This window comes from Saccopteryx bilineata, chromosome 4 (genome assembly GCF_036850765.1).
Source record: "Saccopteryx bilineata isolate mSacBil1 chromosome 4, mSacBil1_pri_phased_curated, whole genome shotgun sequence".
In the NCBI taxonomy this organism is placed as follows: domain Eukaryota; kingdom Metazoa; phylum Chordata; class Mammalia; order Chiroptera; family Emballonuridae; genus Saccopteryx; species Saccopteryx bilineata.
In genome coordinates, this window is record NC_089493.1 from 102,647,342 (window position 1) to 102,662,573 (window position 15,232).

General features: G+C 38.3%; 1 protein-coding gene across 1 annotated transcript in view; it reads left to right on the forward strand.

Moving 5' to 3' along the window:
- Positions 1-1,783: 1,783 nt before the first annotated feature.
- Positions 1,784-15,232, forward strand: part of G2E3 (G2/M-phase specific E3 ubiquitin protein ligase) — an 87,895-nt gene continuing 74,446 nt past the window's right edge. The window contains exons 1-2 of the mRNA XM_066277649.1: positions 1,784-1,999; positions 11,144-11,310. The gene's annotated coding sequence lies outside the window, so the exon portion shown is untranslated. The remainder of the gene's footprint in view (positions 2,000-11,143; positions 11,311-15,232) is intronic.

Genomic DNA, 15,232 nt, shown 5'->3' on the forward strand with positions numbered 1-15,232 from the left:
CTGGCAAATATATTTTATGTATTAATTTATTAATATATTAACATATTAAAAACGTGACATTTCAGTTTAATAAGAGAAAGATGGGTCACTCCTAACTTAATAAATGGCAATGACTAGCTCTTTATATGGAAGATAGTGAGGCCTCTATCTTGTACCATTTGCCATAACAAATTCTATAAAGATTATAGATTAAATATACTATATATTTTTTTTATTATTTTGGGGGCTTTCAAGGACAATTTGAGTATATTTAACTTTAGCTTGCAGATAACTTGAGAATTTAATTTCTGTGATGAATGAAAGTTAATGGTGGGCAGTTATCAAGAATTAGGAAAGACATAGAAAAATATGTCAGTTCCTGCCTTCAAGGAGCATGAAGAAACAATATATTTAATGGGGCCATATTAAGAATGTGGGACATTAAATAGTGTATTATATCATGAATGATAAAATATGTGGTCAAACATCACTATATAATTGTTGAATGAATCAATGAAATGAATGGACACAGACTATCCAAACACTATTCATGTATTAAACCTGAATCTGTATCTACAATATACTCAATTTCTAGCAATATTTAAAAATAAAACAATTAAAACTGCAAGAGTAAACATGCTTATTATTTGAAAAATTCAACCGGTTATAATTGCAAAAGGTTGAAAGTCTCTTCCAATCCTCATTTACCTGACTCCCAGAGATAACGTTATACAGTTTATGAATCTATCCAGAAACTTTGCATGCCATACACATACTTTCAAAGAAGTAGGCTGTATATAGTCCTCCTAAAGCTGATATTTTTTTCATTTTTTCATTTGATTACGTACTGATCTACTTAATTTTTTTTAGTGCCTGCACAGTGTCAGTATATCAGATCCTAAAATAAAAACGTAATCATTTCTTTATTGATAAACATTCAGATTATTTCCTATTTTCCACTGCTAAAAACAGTATACCAGGTAATAGCTTCATACCTCCTTGTGTCAGATTATCTGTAAAACAAATTGCCAGAAATCTCCTGAATATTTCAAATTGCATTTTTGATGGAGGCAGAAACTGTTTTATCATGACCTGGTTTGAACCGGTCAGTTTAGGTAAATCAATGCTGTCAGATGTGAAGATGAACTGGTGGCAACATCAAGATCAGTGTTTAGTTTTTTTCTTTTTAAATCTAAGAACATGTTCAGTCGTTCCTTTCTTTTCTTAGTTTTTCCGTGTATTCCTTCAGAAGCTTGGGACGTTTGGCTAAGAATATATTGTGCAGTCTTTGGTAAAGGAAATGACAGTTGTCCAAAGAATCTCACAGGGCATCTACGTAATTATCTTGTGAAATGATCTCGTCAGAAGAAACAAAAAAGTAGCTTTTTAACACACTCTCAAATACTTTACTTGGGACCAGTACTGGTCTTACAACTTATTTTCAATTTGTGGCAGAAGGCTGATTACTACACTGGGCTTTTTGACTTCCTCAAAAACTGGAGGGAAAGAGGATCAAAGTACTGCCTCTCCAGGTTAGGACGAAGAGACCCAGGGAAACCGCGTGCTAAGTTTGGGAGGGGTCTGTTTACTTCTCGCTCTCGCAGTCCTTACCGCGAGGGTTAGAGGATGGGTTAAAAACTTCCGGGCTCCATTACAGCTTTACTCTCTCCATTCCCTGAAAAAAGGAGTCTTCACGTCTCAGTCCGTTTCTAAAGCATCGGGCTTCTCTCAAAAGCCACAGGCAGAAACACCGCCTCGCGCCCAGACTAGGCTGTGAATTTAAGTAGGGAGCGAGACCAAAGAAACAAGCGAGGAAACCCGGTCGGCATAACACCCCGCGGCTAAAACACTGACCGCCTTCCCGGTCGCCGCGGGCTCCGCCCTTTAGGGGCGGGGCTGAGAGGCATTTCCGGGTTGCGGCGGAAGTGGAATATTTGAAACCTGCAGGCCGTTTGGTGGGATGTTTCCCCTCGAGAATTGAAAAGTGAGGCGGGCGTTCTGGAACTTCTGCTTCGTCCTGGTGAGTGGCAGGGGAGAGAGAAGAAACGGAGTGTTCCAGGGACAGAAGCGGGACCGTCGCGTTCGGAAGACGGAGCAATGCAGCGGGGGCCTCGGACTGCCTTTGGGGTTTGTCGCGCGGCGGGGCCGGAGAAGTCGGGGCGCTCCCGGCGGTGGGCGTACACAAGCCAGTTGTGATAGTATTGAGGTTTCCGAGGCCCCACAGTTCGGAGGCTAAACCTTGTTTCATCTCTGACTTTTTTTTTCTTACTCTGATTTTCTGGTAATTGCAGTTTAGCATTTCCGCCAATTCAGTTCGAATGCTGAAGCGTCGACAATAGTTACATCTAATTGCGAAAGGATTAGCACACGTGAAAGAATCTTTCTTTATTAAAGATGGAAGGTTAGAATCTTCCTTTATTAAAGATGAGAGATTGGGGATAGGTTTAGAATGTAGAGATGCTCGACGTAGCTCCGCGTTCTTCCTGAGCGGGATACCCGTAGTAGTCTTTATTATACTTGACCGCAGGGAAGTGACAGTCTTTGAAATGCCTGGCAGGGATTTAAACTGAAATCTGAGTATCCTTTGTGTTTAAAACCCGGATACTTTTCTTTCAAGCTTGACATTTTCATGCACCGCAAAAATCCAAGACTCTTGCTCATTTAAACTGGCTATAGTTACAGCAGTGACTTCACAAGGGTCTTAGTTTCCTAATAATAGGGATAAGGTTTAGTTAGTTCCACAGATCTGCCGCTCACCCTTATTCATTGACCAAGTGGGTTATTGTGGAGTCATTTTGGAAATACTCGACTCATATTTCCAGCATAGTGTTTTCTTTGTTTTGGGTTTTTGGTGGGTTTTGTTTCACTTATTTTTAGTGATGAACTACCTAAAATTTCAACTCTGTCTAACCCCATTGCAGTCAGGCCTTCTGAAATACTGCTTTCAAAAATTAGGGGATCAGGGAATGTGCAGATACTCCCACTACTTTCAGCCATAGTGCATTTTCACCAATGATATAAAAGTTGGTTTTGCATTTCATTTGCATAATTGAACAATTTTCTTTGACTTGTTTGCTTTTCTGATGTTCTTGTTTAATAAAAAAAGTCAAATGCTTTTTTTATCGCTTGATACTCATTTTGAAATATCCCCTAATTTTTGTGAGCAGTATAGTTTAAATGTGTATCCTAAATGTGATTATAAATGAGTGCTTTAAATGTATAGAAACTTTATATATTGAAAACTCAGACTAATTTTGTCTTGCTTTATAAGAATAGATATTTTGTTCGTTTATGATTTTAACACCAGGTAACATAACTTGTCAGTGTATAAATAGCTCTTAAAAAGTAAGACCGTAATAATATTCAGAATAAACATTCCTTCATTCATTGCCTCCTACTCCCTGTTTCCCATTCCTGCTAATGATTTTTTGTTTCATTATTAGCCAGGAGAAATTGATTTAAATATTAAGTATTGATGATCTTTGATTTAAACATTTTGTGTAAGACTGTATAACAGAGACATTAGCTGATCCTTTCCTAAGAATTGTAGGCAACTATTATGCTCCTTTTGTTTAAGCTGCCTACAAATGGTTATTTTTTTTTTTAAAGTTAATCTGTTTCTTTTTCTTACCTGAATTCTTTCCATTGGGTTTTTGCTCTGTCTACCTAAATCAAATCAATGAGTTTCAAATTTAATTTCATACAGGATACCTTGAAGGGTTTATGTGCTGATTTCTGCACTTCAAATCTCAGTGTACCCCGCTGGAGGATGGGGTTGAGGAATCTGTATTTTAGAAAGTTAGAAAATTTGGCCAGAGTTTCAAAAGCACTGACTTGATCTTTTCTAAAGAGGTTTTATACTATAATACATTGGTTAATGGCATAGAACTAAAGCCAGTACCACCTCTACCTCTTGGTAGCTGTTTGACCCTGAGAAAGCTATTTAACTTTCCTGTGGTTTAATTCCCTCAGCTGTATAATGGGGATAATAGCAAACCTACCTTGTAGGATTATTGTGAGAATCAAATAAGGCAATACATACACACATCTTAGAATAGTATGTGGCACATAGTAAATGATACATATATCTCCTATTAAGCATTGTACAAACCACATTACAGACATTATTATCTCAATCTTCACCAGTAACACTACTTTCAGATAAAACTGAAGCTAAGAGGGGTTCAGTAATTTATTTTCACACAACTAATAAGAGGTTTGAAGTGGGCTCAGAAACTAGATTTAATTGGAAGTTTATGACTTTTTTAATAAGTAATGCTTTTTGCCCTTTTCTGCAGTCTGACCTAAATTTTGCTCCACAAAAGTTTCTGATGGCTTCCTGTTGCCTACCATATAAAATTTATATTTCCTAGCTGTTTTTTACAAAGCGTTCTCAATGTGGTTCCAACCTCTGTTTCCAAGCGTCGTCTTCATAATATTCCAACACCCTTTTCCAACTTCTGATGTTTTAGCTATACTAAAATTCTTCAAATCTATTCTCTTTTTTTTTTATCATAGTCATTGACCTTTTTTATTTCACCTTCAAATTTTACCCAGCAAGTTTCAGTACCTTCCTAGATTTCCCCAGGCAGAGTGCTTCTTCCTCCTGTGCAGTTTAGTTGTAAACATTGTAACACTGTACCAAGAGCTGTTGTCCTCTGTCTTTATATCTGCAAATTCTTGATGGAGAACAGTGACTCCTTATGCTCAAACTTTGAGTGCTTATTTTAAGGAGTTAACATGTTGTGTCTTGTTAATACTGAAAGAATGTAATTCTGTGTGTTTTATTAGAGGGATTTTAGTCATATCATCTGGTTTGTAAATTTCACAAATATGGAAAAGTAAGCATTGAAATCACTGTTTCAGAAGACATTTCAAGTGGGAAAAAAATTTTGAGCAATGTTTATGAACATTCACAGAACTCCAAATGCTTTATACATATTTTCACACTAGTCCTTACAGCCATTTTATTATCTCTATATTCAGATGAAACTGAGGCATCAAAAAATCTATCTAGTAACTTAAAACATTTTTTTAAACTTAATTTCCTCTTAGTGCAGTGGTCTTTTCATTATACGAATAACATGTAGTGTAATTTAAAAATTAACTTTATAAATAGAAAGCCTTGTTTGTACATGAATGTTCATTTCTGCATCAGTTTTAAATTAAAATATTGAGGAATTGAAAAACAGGTTAGCCTTCCTTTTTAGTTTGAACAGTTAAAGCAGTTAAAGCTGTTACCTGACGTTGCCTGCAACCTTTTTTCTTCTTTTAATTTTTCCATTGATTGAGAGAGAGCATGCATGTGGAAGGGAGAGGGAGAGAGAAGCATCAATTTGTGATTCCACTTAGTTCCCTTTAGATGTATACTCAATTGTTTCTCGTTCTTGCTCTGACTCTTGCTGGGGATTGAACGTATGACCTTGGTGCGCCAGGAGAATGCTTTATTCACTGAACCTCCTGGCCAGGGCCCCACAGACTTTCTTTAAAAACCTGTGGGACAATGTAGGGACATCATCCTAAGGACTAGTGGATAGGGGTTGGTCTAAGGATGCTTCTATTCCACACACCATCTCCAGCCAAAGTTGTACCAGGTATTTAAATAACAGCTGAATATCTGATGTGGACTCGACCATTCACATTATTTCTCTTGAATTTGGAGTTGGGATACCAAGACTATTGGGAGCCAAGCTAGAAAAGTTTTCATATGCTGAGATAACAATGGACTCATGAAGAAAAACGAGCAGTGTGCATAGGGAGCTGATATGCAGAGGAAGAGGGTGGGGAATGTGTTTCCTAAGGACTAGTTATAAAATTAGTCAATATAAACTTGTAACTTTCTTGTTTTTCTTTTTCTTTTTTTCTGTTAAGACTATAATTTAAAGAGCAATTAAAAGTTTACAGCAAAATTGAGGGGAATAGAGAATTCCCATGTATCTCTTGTCCTTGCACATGCATAGACTCTCATTATATATAGTTTGTCAACATCTCCCACTAGAGTGGTATATTTGTTTCAGTTAATGAACCTACATCGACACAATAATCTCCCAAAGTCCATAGTTTAATTATGGTTCACCCTTGCTGTTGTATATTCATTGGGATTGTATAAAAATGTAATGACATGTATCCATCATGGTATCATACAGAATATTTTCACTGTTACAAAATTCCTCTGTGCTCCATCATTTCTTCCTTCTTTTCTCACAACCACTGATCTTTTTACTGTCTCCATTGTTTTTTGCCTTTTCCAGACTGTTATATATACTACTCACAAATATTAGGGGATATTTCAAAAGGAATATGAAGCAATAAAATATCCCCTAATTTTTGCGAGCAGTATACTTGTATCTTTTTTAATATATATATTCGGTGCTATAAATTTCCCTCTGAGCACTGCTGTCACAGCATCCCCCAAATTTTGATATGTTATGTTTTTATTTTCACTTAATTCAAAATACTTTGTATTATCACTTGAAATTTCTTCTATGACCCTTGTGTTATTTAAAAGTGTGTTTAATCTTTATGCATTTTGGGATTTTCCAGTTATCTTTCTATTACTTATCTCTAGTTTAATTCCATTGTGGTCTGAGAGCAGACATTGTATTATTTCTTTTCTTTCTTTCTTTTTTTTCTTTTTTGTTTTGTTGAGACAGAGATCTACAGAGAGAGGGACAGATACAGACAGAAAGACAGGAAGGAGAGAGGTGAGAGGCATCAATTCTTCATTGCAGCACCTTAGTTGTTCATTGACTGCTTCTCATATGTGCCTTGACGTTGGGGCTACAGCAGAGTGAGTGACTCCTTGCTCAAGCCAGTGACCTTTTGGGCTCAAGCCAGTGACCATTGGGTCATGTTTATGATCCCACGCTCAAACCAACGACCCCACGCTCAAGCCCAGTGAGCCTGCGCTCAAGCCGGTGACCTTGGGGTTTCGAACCAGGGTCCTCTGCGTCCCAGTCCGACACTTTATCCACTGTGCCACCACCTGGTCAGTCATGTATTCTCTTCTTTTAAATTTGTTAAGGTCTGGCTCTGGCTGGTAGTGCAGTGAATAGAGAATCATCCCAGAGTGCTGAGGTTGCCCATTCTGTCAGGGAACAGATGAAAAGAAATCAATGCATGCAAAATTAATCAGAACAGCAAGTTGATTCTTCTCTCTTTCTATCTCTTTTTCCCCCTCTCTCTCTACTCTCTCTCCCCTTTTTCTCTCCCCCTCTCTCACCTCTCTCTTCTCCTTCTTTCTCCTCTCCCTCTCTTTCCGCCCTCTCTCTCTGCCCCTCCCTCTCTCTTCCCCAATCCATCTCTTCCTCTCTCTCTCCTTATCTCCCTCCCTCTCCCTTTCCTCCCTTCCTTCCTCTTAAATCAGTGGGAAAAAAAAACAACTTTTGTTAAGATCTGTGGTCTGTGCCTGACCAGGCGGTGGCACAGTAAATAGAGTGTCGGACTGGGATGTGGAAGGACCCAGGTTCGAGACCCCAAGGTCACCAGCTTGAGCACGGGCTCATCTGGTTTGAGCAAAAGCTCACCAGCTTGGACCCAAGGTCGCTGGCTCGAGCAAGGGGTTACTCGGTCTGCTGAAGGCCTGCGGTCAAGGCACATACGAGAAAGCAATCAATGAACAGCTAAGGTGTTGCAATAAAAAACTGATGAATGATGCTTCTCATCTCTTTCCATTCCTATCTATCCCTCTCTCTGACTCTCTCTCTGTCCCTGTAAAAAAAAAAAAAAAAAATCATCTGTGGTCTGTCTAGGTTAATATACCATGTAAGCTTGAGAAGAATGTGTATTCTGTTGTTGAATGAAGTAGTGCATTATATCTACTTAATTGATGATGTATTCAACTGTGCCCTTACTGATGTTTTGCCTGTTAGATTTATCCATTTCTGATGGAGAGGTGTTGAAGTTTCTAACTATGGTTGTGGATTTATCAGTTTTTCTTTGCAATTTTTCTAGTTTTTGCCTCACAAAGTTGAATACTCTGTTGGTAGGCGCATACATGTTAAGTATTATTATACCTTCTTGGAGTATTGACCCTGTTATCATTACATAATGCCCTTATTTATCTCAAATAAGCTTTCTTACTTTGTTTTTTTTTTTAAGATTTTATTTATTGATTTTACAGAGAGGAGGGGGGAGTGAGAAGTATCAATTCATAGTTGTTTCACTTTAGTTGTCCATTGCTTGCCTGCTGTTTGTATGTGCCTTGACCAGGCAAGCCCAGGGCTTCTAACCGGCGATCTCAGCATTCCAGGTCGAAGCTTGATCCACTGCACCACCAGTGCTTCAAATATATATATGTGTGTGTGTGTGTGTGTGTGTGTGTGTGTGTGTATATACACACACACACACACACACACATATATATATTATTATTATTATTATTATTTATTTTTTGGTATTTTTTTGAAGTTGGAAATGGGGAGGCAGTCAGACAGACTCCCGCATGCGCCAGACCAGGATCCACCTGGCACGCCCACCAGGGGGCGATGCTCTGCCCATCTGGGCCGTTGCTCTGTTGCAACCAGAACCATTCTAGCGCCTGAGGCAGAGGCCATGGAGCCATCCTCAGCGCCCGGGCCAACTTTGCTCCAATGGAGCCTTGGCTGCGAGAGGGGAAGAGAGAGAGAGAGAGAGAAAGAGGAAGGAGAAGGGGAGGGGTTGAAGCAGATGGGCGCCTCTCCTGTGTGCCCTGGTCGGGAATCGAACCCGGGACTCCTGCATGCCAAACCGATGCTCTACCACTGAGCCAACTGGCCAGGGCCTGCTTTCTTACTTTGAAGTCTGTTCTGTGTGAAGTTAATATAGCTTTTCTTGCTTTCTTTTGATTAGTTTAGCATGATATATTTTCCTCTACCCATTTACTTTTAAAAATAAATTGATATTTAAAGTGGATTTCTTGTAGTTAACATATAATTGGGTCTGACTTTTCTGACCCACTCTGACAAATCGGTCTTTTAATTGGTACAGTTAGACCAGGCGTCCCCAAACTACAGCCTGCAGGCCACATGCAGCCCCCTGAGATCATTTATCCAGCCCCCTGCTGCACTTCCGGAAGGGGCACCTCTTTCATTGGTGGTCAGTGAGAGGAGCACTGTATGTGGCGGCCCTCCAACGGTCTGAGGGACAGTGAACTGGCCCCCTTTGTAAAAGCTTTTGGGACCCCTGATTTAGACCATTAACATCAAAGTAATTTTTTTTTTTTTATGGCACAGAAAGAGAAACAGAGGAGAGCTAGGGACAGACAGGAAGGAGAGAAATGAGAAGCATCAATTATTTGTTGAGGCACCTTAGCTCTTCACTGACTGCTTTCTCATTTGTGCCTGGGGGGGGGGGGGTTACAGCAAAGTGAGTGAAGCCAGTGACCTTGGGTTCAAACCAGTGACCTTTGGGCTCAAGCCAGCAACCATGGGGTCATGTCTGTGATCCCATGCTCAAGCCTTTGACCCTGGGGTTTTGAACCTGGGTCTTATGCATTCCAGTCCGACGTTCTATTTACTGCGCCACCTCCTGGTCAGGCTCAAAGTAATTATTGATATAATTGGAATTATATTTGCTATGTGTTACTGTTTTCTGTTTGTTGCCTTGTTCTTTGTTCCTCCTTTTTGTCTGCCTTCTGTAATTTTTTAATTGAGCAGTTAATATGATTTTATTTTCTACTTTTTCTTAGGATATCAGTTATCCTTTTTTTAAACCTCTTTTTAGTGGTTGCCCTGGAGTGCAATATACATTTACAACTAATACATAACCAAATATATTGTTGCTGGGTTTTGGGGTTTGTTTTTTTTTTAATTGATTTTAGTCAGAGAAAAAGGGAGGGAGGGAGAGAAAGACAAGAACATCAATCTGTTCCTGTATGTGCCCTGGCCAAGGATTGAACCAGCAACCTCTGCACTTCTGTCTGATGCTCCAACCAACATCTGGCCTGGGCAGCTATTGTTATTTTGAACAAATTGTTACCTGTTAGATCAAGAAAAATAAGTTTTTATTTTACCTACACTTATTCCTTTTTTGATGGTTTTCATTTCTTTATGTAGATTTTTATTTCTGACCTATATTTTTCTTTTTTTTATTATTTTTTTTTATTTTTCTTCTTTTTCCAAGTGAGAGGAGGGGAGATAGATTCCTTCATGCACCCTGACTGGGCTTCACCTGGCAATCCCTGTCTGGGGCTAATGCTCTGCCCATCTGGTGCTATGCTTGCACCTGAGCTATTTTAGTGCCTGAAGGAGAGAGGCTCTATGGAGTTCTCTTAACTTCTTGGATATGTGGTTTGCTGTCTGACTTTAATTTGTTATTGTTTCAAATATTTCTTCTGTTCCTTTCTCTTTTCCTTCTGGCATCCCCAAAATGTGTATGTTACACCTATAGTTCTCCTACAGTGTTCGGTTTCTGTTCTGATTTGTTTTTAGTCTTCTAAGTTTTTTTAAAGTTTCTATTAAGATGTCTTCAAACTCAGCAGCTTTTTCTTGAGTCTACTAGTAATCTCATTAAATATATTCTACATATATGTTATAGTCTGTTTTTTGTTGTTTTTTTTTCTCTTTGGCATTTACTTTTGGTGCTTTAATAGGATTTCCAACTCTGCTTACATTGCCCATCTGTTCTTGTATACTGCCTGCTTTATCCATTAGAACCCTTACATATTTAATCATAGTTATTTCATATTCCTCATTTAATAAAGTTTCAACATATTGCTATATCTGGTTCTGATGCTTGCTCTTTCTAAGTTGTGTTTTTTGCCATTTGGCATGCCTTATAAAATCTTATTGATAGCTGACATGCTGTAAATAGGCTAAGTAATATGGTAGTAAGGTGTGGGGGAATGGGACGTGTTCTATAGCTCTATGATGAGGTCTCAGTCTTTTCACAAACCTGTGCCCCTGGACTATGAACTTTACAAATATTTCTCAATTTCTTTTCTCCACCATTGTGTGGGTCAGGATGCCTAGAGTGGGCTAGAGTTGGGTATTTCTTTACCCAGGTCATTTAGGCTTTGATAGTACCCCAGCAGTTGAGGTTCTGCCTAACTGGTTTTCCTGAAGACAGGCCTTATTATGAAAGATAGATTGCTTTAGTGTATTTCAGAATGGTACTTTTTTCTCCCTCTGATGAAATCACAAGATTTTTCTCTGATATTTACTGTGTGTTCTTCCTCACATTCCAGGTGGTAAATCTCACAATATTGTGAGAGGGCCAGTGATGGGTCCTTCAGGAGATTTAAAATCTCACAGTTGTCTCTACTAAGCCTCCAGCAACTGGTCCATTGTAGCTCAGGTATTCCAGCCAAGCACTGGATCCCACAGCCATTTCAGCTGATACTTCTTTATTCAGGTAAGCTATGATTCCTAGTATTCACCTGTCTCTCCAGTCCTGGGCACATTGGTATGCCATGTGGCCACCCCTCTCTCTTTCTTTATTTTTTAAATTAATTTTGATTGGGTGACATTGATAAATCAGGATACATATGTTCAGAAAAAACATCTTGAGGTTATTTTGACATTGGATTATGCTGCATTCCCATCACCCAAAGTCCAATTGTCTTCCGTCACCTTCTAACTGGTTTTCTTTGTGCTTGTCTCCTCCCCCAACCCTCTCCCTCTCCCCCCCCCACCCTGTAACCCCCACACTCTTGTCCATGTCTCTGAGTCTCATTTTTATGTCCCACCTATGTATGGAATCATATACTTCTTCATTTTTTCTGATTTACTTATTTCGCTCAGTATAATGTTATCAAGGTCCATCCATGTTGTTGTAAATGACTCAATGTCATCATTTCTTATGGCTGAGTAGTATTCCATGGTATATATGTACCAAAAAAGCTATTTAATCCACTTGTTCACTAACGGACACTTGGGCTGTTTCCAGATCTTCGCTATTGTGAACAATGCTGCCATAAACATGGGGATGCATTTCTCCTTTTGAAACAGTGCTCTGGTGTTCTTGGGGTATATTCCTAAAAGTGGTATAGCTGGGTCAAAAGGCAGTTCGATTATTAATTTTTTGAGGATTCTCCATACTGTTTTCCACAGTGGCTGCACCAGTCTGCATTTCCACCAGCAGTGCCAGAGGGTTCCCTTTTCTCCACATCCTCACCAGCAATTATTCTGTGTTGTTTTATTGATGAGCGCCATTCTGACTGGTGTGAGGTGATATCTCATTGTCGCTTTAATTTGCATTTCTCTAATAATTAGTGATGTTGAGCATTTTTTCATATGCGTATTGGCCATCTGTATGTTCTCTTTGGAGAAGTGTCTATTCATTTCTTTTGCCCATTTTTTGATTGGATTGTTTGTCTTCCTGGTATTGAGTTTTACAAGTTCTTTACAAATTTTGGTTATTAACCCCTTATCAGAAGTATTGTCAAATATATCCTCCCATTGTATAGTTTGTCTATATATTCTGTTTTTATTGTCTTTAGCTGTGCAAAAGCTTTTTAGTTTGATAATAGTCCCATTTGTTTATCCTGTCTTTTATTTCACTTACCTGTGAAGTCAAATCAGCAAATATATTGCTGCGAGAGATGTCAGAGAGCTTACTGCCTATGTTTTCTTCTAAGATGCTTATGGTTTTATGGCTTACATTTAAGTCTTTTATCCATTTTCAGTTTATTTTTGTGAATGGTGTAAGTTGGTGGTCTAGTTTCATTTTTTGCAGGTAGCTGTCCAGTTTTCCCAATACCATTTGTTGAAGAGGCTGACTTTACTCCAATGTACGCTCTTACCTCTTTTGTCAAATATCAGTTGTCCATAAAGGTGTGGGTTTATTTCTGGGTTCTCAGTTCTGTTCCATTGATCTATATGCCTGTTCTTATGCCAGTACCAGGCTATTTTGAGTACAGTGCCTTGTAGTATAACTTGATATTCGGAAGTATGATACCTCCCACTTTATTCTTCCTTTTCAAGATTGCTGAGGCTATTCATGTTCTCTTTTGGTTTCGTATAAATTTTTGGAATATGTGTTCTATATATTTGAAGTAAGTCATTGGTATTTTAATTGGGATTGCATTGAATTTATAAACTGCTTTGGGTAATATAGACATTTTAATGATGTTTATTCTTCTTAATCATGAGCACGATATATGCTTCCACTTGTATGTTTCTTCCCTGATTTCTTTTATCAATGGTTTATAATTTTCTGAGTACAAGTCCTTAATCTCCCTGGTTAAATTTATTCCTAGGTATTTTATTTTTTTTGTTGCAGTGGTGAAGGGGATTGCTTCCTTAATTTCTCTTTCTGACAGTTAGTGTATAAAAATGCCTCTGATTTCTGAGTATTAATTTCATATCCTGCCACCTTGCTGAATTCATTTATCAGGTCCAGTAGTTTTTTCACTGTGACGTTAGGGTTTTCTATATACAATATCATATCATCTGCAAATAATGATAGTTTTATTTATTCTTTTCCAATTTGGCTGCCTTTTATTTTATTTTTTTCTTGTCTGATTGCTGTGGCTAGGACTTCCAGAACTATGTTGAATAAGAGTGGTGAAAGGGGGCACCCCTGCCTTGTTCCTGATCTTAAGGGGATTGCTTTTAATTTTTGCCCATTGAGTATGATATTGGCTGTGGGTTTGTCATAGATGGCCTTTATCATGTTGAGATATGTTCCCTGTATTCCCACTTTGCTGAGAGTTTTGATCATGAATGGGTGCTGGATTTTATCAAATGCTTTTTCTGCGTCTATTGAAATTATCATATGGTTTTTCTCCTTCCTTTTGTTTATGTGATGAGTCACATTGATTGATTTGCGAATATTGTACCAGCCTTGCCTCCCCAGAATAAATCCCACTTGATCATGATGTATGATTTTCTTCATATATTGCTGGATCTGGTTTGCTAATATTTTCTTGAGGATTTTAGCATCTAAATTCATCAGGGATATTGGCCTATAATTTTCTTTCTTTGTGTTGTCTTTGCCTGGTTTTGGAATCAGAATTATACTCGCCTCATAAAAGGAGCTTGGAAGTCTTACTTCATCTTGAATTTTTGAAATAGCTTGAGAAGGGTAGGAGTTAGTTCTTCTTTGAATATTTGGTACAATTCACTTGTGAAACCATCAGGCCCAGGACTTTTCTTTTATGGGAATTTTTTGATAACTGTTTTAATCTCATTTGTTGTAATCGGTCTGTTGAGATTTTCTGAGTCTTCCAGAGTAATTTTTGGAAGATTATATATTTCAAGGAATTTGTCCATTTCATCTAGATCAGGGGTCTCAAACTCGCGGCCCGCCCACCAATTTTGTGCGGCCCGCAGACTAATCAAACTTCGTGGATTAGTCTGCGGGCCAGTCTGCGGGCTGCACAAAATTGGTGGGCGGGCCGCATGCGGCCCGCGGGCCCGAGTTTGAGACCCCTGATCTAGACTGTCTAGTTTTTTGCGTACAGTTCTTCATAGTATTTCCTTACAATATTTTGTATTTCTGTTGTGCCAGTTGTTATTTCTCCACTCTCATTTCTAATTTTATTTATTTGAGTCCTCTCTCTTTTTTTCTTGGTGAGTCTGGTTAAAGGTTCATCGATCTTATTTACCTTTTCAAAGAACCAGCTCCTGGTTTCATTGATCCTGTGTATTGTTTTTTTAGCCTCTATGTCATTTATTTCTGCTCTGATCTTAATATTTCCTTCCTTCTACTATAGTGCTCTGGGCTTTACCTGCCGTTTTTTTTCTAGTTCTTTTAGATGCAGGATCAAGTTGTGTATTTGAGCTTTTTCTAGCTTCTTTAAGGTATGCCTGTAATGCTATGAACATACCTCTCTGAACTGCTTTTGCTGTGTCCCATAAATTTTGAGTTGATACATGCTCGTTATCATTTGTTTCTAGGAATTTTTAAATTTCTTCTTTGATATCATTGTTAATCCATTTGTTATTTAATAACATGCTATCTAGTTTCCAAGTGTTTGAGTATTTTTCAGTTTTTCTATTGTGGTTGATTTCTATTTTCATGTCATTGTGATCCAAAGTGCTCGATATGATGTCAATCTTCTTAATATTGTGGAGACCGCTTTTGTGCCCTAACATGTGGTCTCTCCTAGAGAATGTACCATGAGCTCTTGAAAAGAATGTATATTCTTCTGTTTTAGGGTTAAAGGTTCAGAAGATATCTATTAAATCGAGTTGATCTAGTGTGTCCTTTAAGTCTGCTATTTCTTTGTTAATTTTCTTTCTTGAGGATCTGTCTAGTGATGTTAGTGGGCTATTGAAATCCCCTACTATTATAATATTGTTGTTGATCTCGCCCTTTATATCCATCAAAG